The sequence below is a fragment of the Vespa mandarinia genome, chromosome 2, assembly GCF_050613455.1.
Source record: "Vespa mandarinia isolate Hongniang chromosome 2, ASM5061345v1, whole genome shotgun sequence".
Classification (NCBI taxonomy): Eukaryota; Metazoa; Arthropoda; class Insecta; order Hymenoptera; family Vespidae; genus Vespa; species Vespa mandarinia.
In genome coordinates this window covers 19,375,401-19,385,322 of record NC_140811.1, presented here as the reverse complement: position 1 = coordinate 19,385,322, position 9,922 = coordinate 19,375,401, and positions in this window count along the sequence as shown.

The window sequence follows — 9,922 nt, the reverse complement described above, 5'->3', positions numbered from 1 at the left end:
GGCGGGTAGGCGATCGCGCGCGCACCAGCTCACTCATATGTATATGCGTGCATGTATATATACTTCTCGTATGGCTGAGTGTAGGCGCGCGAGCGACCGAGCTTTTGCCAGAGCATCGAGACGACGAGAGAGGACGATGGAAAATTGTCCTGGCTAAAGAAAGACAGGAATAGGGATAGAAAGCGAGCATGAGAGAGAGAGAGAGAGAGAGAGAGAGACAGATAGATAGAGAGAAGAAAGTCAGAGGGAGAAGTACAGTACGATGGAGATAAATAGATGGACGAAGAGATAGAAGAGGAGGAGAAGGAGGTAGCTTTCTCTCGGTCGCGAAGGAGGAACATCTATTACCCGGTACATAGGCCAGCGTGGCGGGGATATCGTCGAGGGTAGAGGGGTGCGGGCAAGAGTAGTCGAGCGGCAAATTGTCCGCCATCTTACCCACCTTATACCTTATCTCACACCCTCGCCGTAACCACCCTTACTCCAGATCCCACCACTACCACGCTTTTCTCTCTCTTTCTTTCTCTCTCTCTCTCTCTCTCTCTCTGTCTATCTATCTATCTATCTACCTACCTTTCTCTGTTCCTCTCCTTCCACACCCATTCAACCCCCTCGCGAGCTCCTTTCACGTTCAGCTCCTTTCTCCGACGCGCCTTCGCCTCGAAAGCTTTAGATTACCTACCCCTTATAAGCGCTCGTGTTGCCCATTTATTACCGCGACTCTTGCTAGACTACTACCAACGATAGTACGACCACATTCGCGATATCTCTTTCTTACAATGTCAAGCAAAAGTCTTCTTTTTTCTTTCTCTGTATCTTCTCTTCGACGTATGCGTCTACCTGCATACGTATGTTACTATTCGTGCGTATTCTACGTATATATGTATGTGGAGATAGGTACATAGCTATCTCCTCTTCTCTATTCGTCTCTCTATGTGATACATCAGCGATGAGCGTAGCTCGCTCTCGTGAGGAGCTCGAATAACACGATTAGTCGAGTTTACAGAGAATTACGCGTACCTCCGCAACGAGGAGTCACCGATTCGCTATGGCAGCGAATCGGAATCCGTTTAATACCGACTACGCGTACTATCTATCTCTGACGTTTTCATTAACGACGAATCCGCCGTCGTCTTTTTTTTTTTTATTATTTTTTTTTCTTTATTTTTCTTTTTCACTTCTTTTTGCTCTCTTTTTTTCTACATTTTATTTCTTTTCACTTCACGCTCGAGACCGTATGCGATCACTCTTCTAAGCCATTCGCCCGGATCCATCGTAAAGCTGCTCAGAGAAAAATTAGCTCGGACGTATTAATTAATCGTTAAGTATCGATTAAAAGTAATTAATCATTATGGAGATAATGCGAAAAGTGAGAAAATCGGCAAGGAAAGAAAGAAAGAAGGAAGGAAGGAAGGAAAGAAAGAAAAGAGACAAAAAGGAAACAAAAAAAGAAAAAAAAAAAGGAAAAAAGAAAAAGGATGGAAAGGCGAGCCGTGGTCGAGAACTCGGTCGATGAAACGTTTCCGCAGGGAATGCGGGAGGGAAAAAACAAGAAGAGTGAGAAAAAAAGAACAGGAGATAAAAATTGGAGAAAAGAAAAAAGGAAAGGAAAGAACGAGCGCGAGAAGAGCGTCCGGGGGTTGAGCGAGAAGGAGCGGTTAGTTCAAGAAGAATGAAAGAGCGAATGTACGAAGGATAAGGAGAGGAAAAAGGGAGTGAGCAGAAAAGTGCGATGCAGAGATGGCATTCTGCGTTGTAAAGTTTTGCGAGTGGCCGCAAAAGCGAGATCGCGCGCGCGCACACTCGTGAGGAAGAAACAGAGTGAGAGAGAGAGAGAGAGAGAGAGAGAGAGAGAGAGAGAGAGAGAGAGAGAGAGAGAGAGGAAAAGAGAGAGAATCGGTTGACGGGTGGTTGCTTCGGCCCTGTTCTCGTTCGTTTCCTCTCAATTCGTCGACGAGCAAGGACGGGAAAGCGAAGAAGGAATAGTAGGATGAGAGGAGTAGAATCAAGTCGGATGGGTGAGTCGAGAATATCGAGAGAAAGAGAAAGAGAGAGAGAGAGAGAGAGAGAGAATGAGGAACCGGGGTAGGGGGTGGAGGTGGTAGAGATTCGCATGTCGAGAGAGGGAGAACGGTATTAGCGGGGGAGAGTTGCCACGAAGAGATGAGGAGTCAGGAGGATACGGCCGAAGGAGGGTGCAAATAATAACAATAATCATATTTCCCGGCAACATGGCCGCTGAAAGAGGGTGGGCGCGCAGCCTGGTCCGTTGTAGGAGGGAAACGAGGCTGCTAAAGCGAGAGGGAGAAAGAGGGAGGCTGGCTGGCGGTCTGGCTGGCATAGGGAGGAGAGGGATGAAGGAGAAAGAGGAGGTGAAAGAGGAGGAGAGAGCCAGCCAGGGTTATCATAATATTACAAACCACCGCCGCAGGGCCGTATCTATACAAACGCTCGTAGTAGTACTACCTCGTTTTCACCCGGTCTACTTCATAGCTAGAGAGAGAGAGAGAGAGAGAGAGAGAGAGAGAGAGAGAGAACTAACGATAGCTAAGTCCCCGCACGCGATTCGCGCGAATTGCCGCATTCGGCAATTGTCGCGTTGTACGCTTCTACTCCTACTCCTCTTTTTCCTCCTTGCTCCTCCTCTCCTTCTTCCTCGCTTCCCTGGATACGATCCCGTGGAAAATGTATACCCACGACATAACATGGCTTTAGTTTCCACGCCCAGCTACCAGCTAGTAACGACACTATCGTTCTCCTTTTCTTTTCTTCTCGCCCAGCCATCTCCTTTTATATTCTCTCTCTCTCTCTCTCTCTCTCTCTCTCTCTCTCTCTGTCTATCTCTTTCGATCTCTCTCTCTTTCCATCCTTCTTCCTTTTTTTTCCTTCCATTCTTTCTTTATTTCTTTTTCTATCTATCGTTCGACTCAGCTATTTACTCGAGAAACGCAATCGCGAGACCTCTCTCTTTTTCATCTTTTTCCTCTCGTTCTGCTTCTCCTCCTCCTCCCCCTCCTCTTTCTCCTTCTCTTTTTTTTAGTCACTCCCTCTTTCATCCTCATCGTCGATATGAGCGAACGCTCGAGAAAAATAATTACATATACATTTCGTAACGCGTTTGCCCTTTTGCGTCACGTATGCATGTGTATGTTGGTATACATAGACGTATAAAAAAGTACCACAACTTTCTCGTTCTCCTATTTTGACGTAATATCGAAACGACGCTCGCGTTGTTGTCGAGATACCGACGCACGAGAACGATTGTTCTCGATCGCAAGACCAAGCATTTTTATTCGCGTCGCGGGATACCATATCCGGTCGAAAATTTCCAAGCGGATTTTTCGATGATTGCTTCGAACGCTTTTCACCTCCTACGTGTACTTTTCCTCCTCTTTCTCTTCCTACTTTTCCTATACACTTTCTCGTTGTCCTTGTTTATTGTGGCTCAACATCATCGTAGTTATTCTCGTTTCGACCCTTAGAAACTTTGAGTATCGATACCAATTGTTTCGAGAATTCTCGTATTTTGCTTTTTTTCTTTCTTCTTTTTGTTTGTGTGTGCGTGTGTGTTCTTTTTTTTTTTTTTTTTTTTTTTTTTTTTTAGTCAATTCTCCGCCACTGCGAATTAAAATACGTTTGCAAAAGCAAAGAGAGTTACATCGTCGACAAGTTTTTGCACTATCGTTCATCATCGTATTTTTTTTGTTTTGTTTTTTTGTTTTTTTTTATTCGTTATAAATCTAGTATCTACGTATCTATGTACGTACAGAAGATAGAAATCTGTCGATATTTTCGATAAGTTGAGTATAGTTTAAAATAATCTGTATTTGGTTTATTAATAAATTTCTTGATCTAACGCGTAATCGTTTCTAAAACGCATCATTAATATTTGTAATATTTCTTTCGAATCGATTATGTGTTTACAATCGACGTCGTTCGATAAACAGAAATTGATCGGGATGTTTGTTTTACAGTACACGTCGAATGTCAACACGGATACGCAGTTCGTCTCGGTTTACCTTTACGTACGGATGTCTTTAACTGTTTCTCTATTCCTTTCGTGCGTAGATGTATGTACGTAGGTACGTATACCCAATGAGAACATTTTCCTAATAATATTATTTCATATACCTCTATACATATTTTATTTTTCGTTGTTTCTTCGTACCTATTGCGATAATTGGAATTGCATATCCATTTAAAACGATCAAATTGTATTTGACGCGTAATTTAGTTCGTAAGTTAATGCTTCATTAGATCGTATAAACGTTTAACCTAGAGATCGTCGATCTTTGCGAAATTCATTTTTCACGATTAGTCGTACGCATTCCGTTTATTGCGAATTATTTTGAAATCGTAATAAAATTCTTTATTCGTATCGAAAATTATTTCAACGAATAATAACAATAATCTGATTTTACGCGTTCGAGCGTTTTCCTCGAGAAGAATTCGTATAATCCTCGACAAGAATAGCACGCGGTAATAACATGGACAAGTTCCTTAACTAGTTTCACTCTACTTAATTACTAATTAGTATCTTAACTACTCGCGTCGAAGGGCATCACCGCGAATATACAAAGAAGAGAACGTCATTTTCAAGGAGAAGAAAGAGAGAGAGAGAGAGTGAGAGAGAGAGAGAGAGAGAGAGAGAACGGACGGAGACAGCGAGTCTGCGGAAGAACCGTTCGGCTTAATTTCATCCAGATGTTCGAAAACCTTCGAACGGTTCGTTGACTTTTCCGCACGGAACCTCGTTGTGTTCACCCCTTTTAATGATTCTCTTGGATGTCCTTGCCGACAAACTCGAGTCCTCCTTGAGTCTGACAGAAAATTTTCTTACAGGAAGGACGTTCTCTCGAACGATTACATCGATCAGGATTTGATCGTTTCGTCATTTTAAAAAGTTAATTTGCCAAACGATCGATAGTCATTTCTCCTTCGGGAATATAACATCATTTCTTCCGTCATAAAAATCTTTTGAGCCATTAATAACGATCATGTACATTATTTCAATTTCAGAGGTAACAAGAGGTTGTCGATCAGAGGGGGAGTCGATTGAAAAAAAAAAAACGGTGCGATCGAAACGTCGCGTTGCGGTTCCAAGGCGACAAAGGCCAAGAGAAAGGGAGATAGAGAAAAATAAAGAAAGAAAGGAAGGAAGGAAAGAAAGAAAGAAAGAAAAAGGAGTGGTCGTATATAGATCTCAAAGTGGCACCGCGAGCGCATCACGGACAAGGAAGAGAGAGGGGTAGTCGAGAGGAAAAGGGAGGAGGTTTAGGTCGAGATCGAGGATCGGCCGGCGGGTAAGTGTGATGCTTCGAAGAAGAAGAAGAAGAAGAAGAAGAAGGAGGAGGAGGACCAGAGAAAGAGAGAGAGAGAAGGAGCAAGCTGGAGGTGGAGACGAAGCTGAGGGTGGTGATGGAGGAGACGATGGTGGAGAAGGAGGTATGGGAGTAAGGGGAAAGGAAGCACTTAAAGAATTATCCGAACTCGCAGGAGGGATGGGATTCCTCGCCAACACGTGCACCAGTTCTCAGGCCAACACCTAATACCTACTAATACCGTGCCGTGTATCTATCTACCCTTTTACCGCTCTGACGCGAATCCTACGAGGCCAGGACTACGGAAAGAGTAAGTAGGGTCGTGTTTATAAGTGGATACCTACGTAGTGGCAAGGACGGTGGGCGGCCTGTGGACCGTCCCAGAACAACCGAATGCTTTGGCAGGGTCACGCGTGTCCTTTCTCTAAAATCGTCATAGGCCTTTTACCTTTGAAAAGAAATTAACTAGATAACGTCGATATCCGACGTACGTCTTGATAATTATTCTTTAAGATTCATTAGTTTAAGAGTATTAAAATCGTGAGCCAAACTCTGATTTGAAGAATCTTCGGTTCTTCGTTTTCTCATTTACTCGACCAGCTTCTCTGTCTCTTTTTTGCCTTTTTTGTTTTAAGAACCTAGGCAAGACAGAGGTAGAAAGAGAGCAACAGAGAGAGAGAGAGAGAGAGAGAGAGAGAGAGTTGGTAGACGAAAGAGAAGAAGGATGGACGTTGGTAAAAGAAGCGAATAGTTGCCGCACGTGTTGCCAACGCATTCCCCGACAAATTGACTTCAGACCTCGACTCGCTTCGCGGCCGTCCGTCCCCTCCTCGTCAACGACAGGGTGCCCTCACGAAAAGCATCCCCTTCCATCTTTTCCTCTTTCTCCTCCTCCACTTCCACCTCCTCTTACTTCGACGACGACGACGACGACGACGACGACGACGACGACGACGCCTTTATTATTAGCTCCGACGAAGCTAGTTAACCGAGTTAGTTAAGTGAGAATTATTATTTAGCTGCCTCCCCGAGTTCACTCTCTCCCTTCTCTTCCTCCCCCCCCTCTCTATCTATCTCTATCTATCTATCTCTCTCTTTAGCTATTACTCCTCCTTCGCGAAGAACTTGAATGGAAGTCAACTCGGAACCACCGTGCCATCCATCCGTTTTACTGTATCTCCTCCTCCTTCTCTTTTTCGTTTTTTTTCTGTCTCTCTTTATCCCTTTCCTTCTACTTCTTCTTCTTTTCCTTCCACTTCTCCCACTCACGCCGTCTTATTTGTCCAGGAGGATCGAGGTGTCGAGCACTTTACGATTTCCGACTACTTTTCCATGCCGTTACTTTCGTCTGCCTTACGACTGAGCTCCTTCGGAAATCGGAGCAAACGAGAAAGAGAAATAGAGAAAGACTGTTACGACGTTTGTGATTTGAATCGTCTTGACGATATTTTGATTGAGACGATCTCGTTGTCTGGCTCGTGAACGAAACACGTTGACTAACAGTGAAATATATTCTCAACGATTTTTCATCTAGCTATATTTATTTTTTCAAACGATTTAGAAATTACAATTATCGTATGTTCTCGCAATCGTCTGATATTCAAGCCAATATAAAATTGGCCAACAACGTTGACTTAAATCAACGTATGTCAAGTCAGATTATCAAGCCAGATTAACTCTGAAAGTATATTTTCACATGAAAGAGAAAAAAGAGAGAGAGAGAGAGAGAAAGAGAGAGAGAGAGAGAGAGAAATAAAAATCGATTTGGTTAGGAGTTACTACTACTACTACTACTACTAATAGTAACAGTAATACAAGTAATAGTAGTAGTAGTGGTAGTAGTACTATTACTCCACTTCGCGATAACTCCTTTCGCGTTTCTCTCCTTGTAACGCTCGTTATTTCCGTCCATTAAGGTTCGCATTAAAGCAGTACTCCGTTCTAAGCCGATTTAGATCGACGGCATGTAGATGAAGGCTGGGGATTCGACTCGAAGTATGGCAGAAAGGAAAAGAGTAAGAGAAAGAGAAACAGATACCTATAGATAGAGACAGGTTGTAGGATACAGGAGAAATTGGATACCGGGAGGTCGTCGAAAATAATTAGGAAGAATGAAGCATACATAATTAATCACTAAATTTATTTATGCTCTATGATTAATCACTAAATTTATTTATACTCAACGCATACTATTTCTCCTGACAATATTTCAGTCAGTATCAGGATTATGAAAACAAACGATAATTTTACTACAATATTACAAAACATTTCTTAATCGTTTGAAGTGCGCGCATAGAAAAATAATTAACAAAAACTAAAATCCTCGATCTTGGGATTTTTTACGCTTATAACAGGAACAGATAGATAAGTATATATATATATATATATATATATATATATATATATATATATATGTATATATATATATATATATGTATATATATATATATATATGTATATATATATATATATATATGTATATATAGATATATAGAAATAGATAGAGAGAGGCGATTTTGACCGGTTACGGTTCATCGAGAATCACTCAGCCTTTCTCTAGTCACGCAGAAGTCGACGTGGATAAGACGATACCGAGGAAATCCTCTTGGATTCTGTGCTTTTTCGAGTCAGTGGGATAAGGTCTAAAGAGAGAGAGAGAGAGGGAGGGAGAGACAAGGACAATCGATGCTCTTATCTGGTCTCCGCTACGTCCTAACGATTACTCGCTCGGTTGTATATAGGTAATGTGTATAAAAGGAAAGAAGTGAAATCCCAGAGTGCTTCGAAAATCGCGATCTACGCTTCCGAAAGAGTAAGACGGAATTGTTTGTTACTCTTGTTGTGTATATTTACTTATTTGAATTGTCTTTTTTAATTAGATTTCTTTTTCTTTTTTTTTTCAAATTTTCCTTTCTTTTACTGGAAAGAAATTTGTCATCGGATTGTTGTATACTCTCTCTTCCTCTCTCTCTCTCTCTCTCTCTCTCTCTCTCTCTCTCTCTCTCTCTCTCTCTCTTGAAAAAGAAGAAGAAGAAGGAGAGTGAAAATAAATGAAATAAAATAAAAAGAAAAAAAGGAAAATAAAAGATAACGAGATAATTTCAAATATTCGCGCGTTAAAAATCGACTCCAGGTAGAAGAAACAGGATACTCAAAGCGGGCGTCGATGGTGTATAGTTGTACCAGCGGCTACCATAGCAAACCGAATTCTCGTGCAAACAACTTAATTAAGCTTTTGAACTTTTAATACAAGCACCGCGACCAAAGAGTCTTTAGTCTCGCTACAGAGGAGGAGTCGCATGCATACGGAAGCAGTAGAGTCGGGCGTCGAGAGTTGCGAGCAACGTGTCAAAGAGCGAGAGAAAGAGAGAGAGAGAGAGAGAGAGAGAGAGAGAGAGAGAGAGAGAGAGAGAGAAGAAAAAGAAGATAAAAATATAGCGAAAAAAGAAGAAATAAATGGACGACAACGTCCGAGGAGGAAATTTTCATTCGTTTTATTTAACGCACAGGCCGACGTACAGGAACGCGATGCCTTTATTTTTTGAGTTTCAGTTTAAATGCTGAAATTTATTTATATTTCTCTAATATGTTTTCTCTTCTTCTTTTTTTATTCTTTCTTTTTCTTATGTTTTCTGATGTTTTTCTTTTCTTTTCCTTTATTTTTATTTAGATCGCTGAGTCGACGAAAGGAAAAGAAATTTGTCATGCTTTCCCGCGAGTCAAATCAATTTGTAACTTGGTCAAATAATACAGTCTACGTGTTACTGCATTTGTAAAAAAGAAAGTAGAAGGTATTCGAGGATTTAAAATATGAAAAATTTACGGGATACTCTCTGATTCAATAACATCTCAATTTTATCGAGATAAAATTACACGCTCGTTGATGTAATTATGATGACATTTTGAGAAAGAGAGATTTCTTTTCATATATATGTTGAGTTATTTTTAGAGAGAAAATATTATACGAATCGGAAAGCTGATAATACAAACGTCAAGAGTTCGTAATAAATATTAAACGTCGGCAAACGTTTCACAAAATCTTCTAGGATAATCCGCAAAGGTGAAGATGATCCAGAAACGACCTCGATTAGTATTAGAAGCTACGTACTAGCGCGAACAAGATCGTTTGAGCATGGTGATTGCCCGTACGTCGGCACTAATTTACGTGATCATCGTTCGGTCCTCTCAACGAGGCAGACGCTTTCCTCCCGGATGGTGGACGTCCTCCCGGACAAGTTCTCGTGGTGGGAGACCGACATAATCGAGAAACGAGGAAATTTTGGACGACGAGAGAAACTCTAGAGGAAGGAGAGAGAGAGAGAGAGAGATGGATCGTTGAAAGAGAGAGAGAGAGAGAGAGAGAGAGAGAGAGAGAGAGAGAGGATGGGGCAAAGGGGAAAGAGGAGGAGGACGACGAGTGGGAATAGGGATTCCATTATTTAACCGAGGTAGTTTAGGCGAGTATTAGGGGTTTGAGTTTATGACACCCCTCGGCTGCCCGGATTGCCTATTAATACGATATGAGCCTCGCTGTACCAACGCTTCTCTCTCTCTCTCTCTCTCTCTCTCTGTCTCTCTCTCTCTCTCTCTCTCTCTCGTCT